The sequence below is a fragment of the Arachis hypogaea genome, chromosome 17 (genome assembly GCF_003086295.3).
Source record: "Arachis hypogaea cultivar Tifrunner chromosome 17, arahy.Tifrunner.gnm2.J5K5, whole genome shotgun sequence".
Lineage (NCBI taxonomy): Eukaryota > Viridiplantae > Streptophyta > Magnoliopsida > Fabales > Fabaceae > Arachis > Arachis hypogaea.
Genome location: NC_092052.1, coordinates 78,835,706 through 78,839,086, shown reverse-complemented (window position 1 = coordinate 78,839,086; position 3,381 = coordinate 78,835,706). Strand labels below are relative to the sequence as shown.

General features: G+C 33.4%; 1 non-coding gene across 1 annotated transcript; it reads right to left on the bottom strand.

The window, feature by feature from the left end:
* Window positions 1-2,796: 2,796 nt before the first annotated feature.
* LOC112768318 (small nucleolar RNA R71) lies at window positions 2,797-2,900 on the bottom strand. Its single transcript, XR_003185753.1, has one exon. It is a non-coding gene; the product is annotated as a small nucleolar RNA R71 (small nucleolar RNA).
* Window positions 2,901-3,381: the final 481 nt, after the last annotated feature.

Sequence of the window (3,381 nt, the reverse complement as noted above, 5' to 3'; positions counted from 1 at the left end):
AAACCTTGTTTGTGGTATTCTGAGTAGGATCTGGGAAGGGATGACTGTGAAGAGCTTCAAAACTGCGAATGTTGGGCACAGTGACAGCGTGCAAAAGGACAAGGGTCCTATTCCGATGCTAGCGAGAACCGACAGATGATTAGCCGTGCGGTATCTGTACCTGGTATTTTTCATCCGAAATGAGAAATCCGACAGTTGATTAGCCGTGCAGAGATCGTACCTGGTATTTTTCATCCGAGAGGATCATACAGCTTGCCATGGAAGGGAGCACGCATGGTTGGAAGAAGATAATAGGAAAGCAGAGGTTCAGAAGCAACAAAGCATCTCCAAACGCTTATCTAAAATTCCCACCAATGAATTACATAAGTACCTCTATCTTATTTTATGTTTTATTTATCTTTTAATTATCAATACTCATAACCATTTGAATCCGCCTGACTGAGATTTATAAGATGACCATAGCTTGGTTCAAGCCGACAGTCTCCGTGGGATCGACCCTTACTCACGTAAGGTATTACTTGGACGACCCAGTGCACTTGCTGGTTAGTTGTGCGGAGTTGTGAAAAGTGTGAATCACAATTTCGTCCACCAAGTTTTTGGCACTGTTGCCGGGGATTGGTCGAGTTTGGACAACTGATGGTTCATCTTGTTTCTTAGATTAGGTAATTTTATTTTATGTTTAAGCTTTTTATTTTTTTTATTTTTGAAAAAAAATGTGTTCTTCAGAGTTTTTAAGAATGAATTCTAGAGTTTCATGAGATATGTTGGAACCTGGCTGGCTGTTTAGCCATGTCTAATCTTTTGGACCGAGGATTCTACTTTCCATTGTAGAAAGGACATGTCTATATTTGTATGCTGAAGCTTGGTGTCAATTGTGTTTCTTGTTTTAGTCTAGTGTCAAGTTTTAAGTTTGGTGTCAATTGCATGTTTTAATTTTTCTTTAATTTTTGAAAATATATGCATTGTGTTCTTCATTGATCTTCAAGTTGTTCTTTTTTTATTTTCTTTGTTTGATCTTTAAATTTTCTTGTTTTGTATCTTTTCTTGTTTTTCATATGCATTTTTGAATTATTAGTGTCTAAAGTTTAAAAATCTTTAAGCTTGGTGTCTTGCATGTTTTTCTTTTCTTAAAAATTTTCAAAAACATGTTCTTGATGTTCATCATGATCTTCAAAGTGTTCTTGGTGTTCATCTTGACATTCAAAGTGTTCTTGCATGCATTATTTGTTTTTGATCTTAAATTTTATGTCATGTGTCATTTTGTTGTTTTTCTCTCTCCTTATTAAAAATTCAAAAATCAAAAATAATATCTTTCCCTTATTTTACTCATAAAATTCGAATTTTGGGTTGATTTAGTAAAAAAAAATTTAAAATTTAGTTGTTTCTTGTTAGTCAAGTCAAAATTTCAATTTAAAAACTTTATCTTTTCAAATCTTTTTCAAAATCAAATCGTTTTCAAATTTTCTTTCATGTTTTTTCGAAAAATCATTCCAAAAATTTTTCAAAATCTTTCTCTTATTTTTATTTCATATTTTCGAAATTATTGCTAACATTTAATGTTTTGATTCAAAAATTTCAAGTTGTTACTTGCCTATTAAGAAAGGTTCAATCTTTAAATCCTAGAATCATATCTTTTAGTTTCTTTTTAGTCAAGTCATCAACTTTAATTTTAAAAATCAAATCTTTTTAATTTTCCTTTTCAATCTTTTTCAAAATAAATTTCAAATTATATCTTTTCAAACTTTAATTTCAAAATCTTTTTTCTAACTTCTTATCCTTTCAAAATTGATTTTCAAATCTTTTTCAATTAACTACTTGATTTTTTTGTTTGATTTTAAAAGTTTACTATTTCTTATCTTTTTCAAAACCACCTAACTACCTTTCTCTTTCATCATTTTCGAAAATCACTAACGTCTTTTTCAAAATTCTTGCAATCAACTAATTGTTTTAAATTCTAATTTTATTTTATTTCTTTTAATAATTTCGAATTCTAACCTATAATTAAAATAAAAACAAAAATATTTTTCTTTTCTTATAATTAATATTCGAATAATCTCTCTCTCTCATCTCTTTCTATTTATTTTATTTAATTACTAACACTTCTCTTCTTCTTAAAATTCGAACCCTCTCCCTCTCTCTGTGTTCGAATTCTTCTTATTCTCTCTACCTCATTCTTCTATTCTTCTACTCACATAAAGGAATCTCTATACTGTGACATAGAGAATTCCTCTTCTTTTCTGTTCTCTTCTTTTTCATTTAAGCAGGAACAAGGATAAGGACATTCTTGTTGAAGCTGATCCTAAACCTGAAAGCACTCTAAAGAGGAAGCTCAGAGAAGCAAAAGCACAACACTTTGGAGAGGACCTGACAGAAATTTTCGAAAAAGAAAAAGACATGGCCGAACCCAATAACAATGGTGGAGATGCAAGGAAGATGCTTGGTGACTTTACTGCACCATCTTCTGACTTCTATGGAAGAAGCATCTCAATTCCTACAATTGGAGCAAACAACTTTGAGCTTAAGCCTCAATTAGTTTCTCTAATGCAGCTGAATTGCAAGTTTCACGGACTTCCATTGGAAGATCCTCATCAGTTCTTAGCTGAATTCCTGCAAATCTGTGACACTGTTAAGACCAATGGGGTTAATCCTGAGGTCTACAGACCTATGCTTTTCCCCTTTGCTCTAAGAGACAGAGCTAGGACATGGTTGGACTCACAACCTAAAGAAAGCCTGAACTCTTGGTAAAAGTTGGTCAATGCTTTCTTGGCCATGTTCTTTCCACCTCAAAAGTTGAGCAAGCTTAGAGTGGAAGTCCAAACCTTCAGACAGAAAGAAGGTGAATCCCTCTATGAAGCTTGGGAAAGATACAAGCAATTGATCAGAAGGTGTCCTTCTGACATACTTTAAGAATGGAGCATCCTATGTATATTCTATGATGGTCTATCTGAATTATCCAAGATGTCATTAGACCACTCTGTTGGTGGATCTCTTCATCTGAAGAAGATGCCTGTAGAAGCCTAGGAACTCATTGAAATGGTTGCAAATAACCAGTTCATGTACACTTCGAAAAGAAATCTTGTGAATAATGAGACAACTCAGAAGAAATGAGTTCTTGAGATTGATACTCTGAATGCCATATTGGCTCATAACAAAATATTGACTCAGCAAGTCAATATGATTTCTCAGAGTCTAACTGGAATGCAAGCTACATCCGGTAGTACTAAAGAAGCTTCATCTGAAGGAGAAGCTTATGACCCTGAGAATCCTGCAATGGAAGAGGTGAATTACATGGGGGAATCCTATGAAAACACTTATAATCCTTCATGGAGGAACCATCCTAATTTCTCATAGAATGATCAACAGAAGACTAATCCAGGCTTC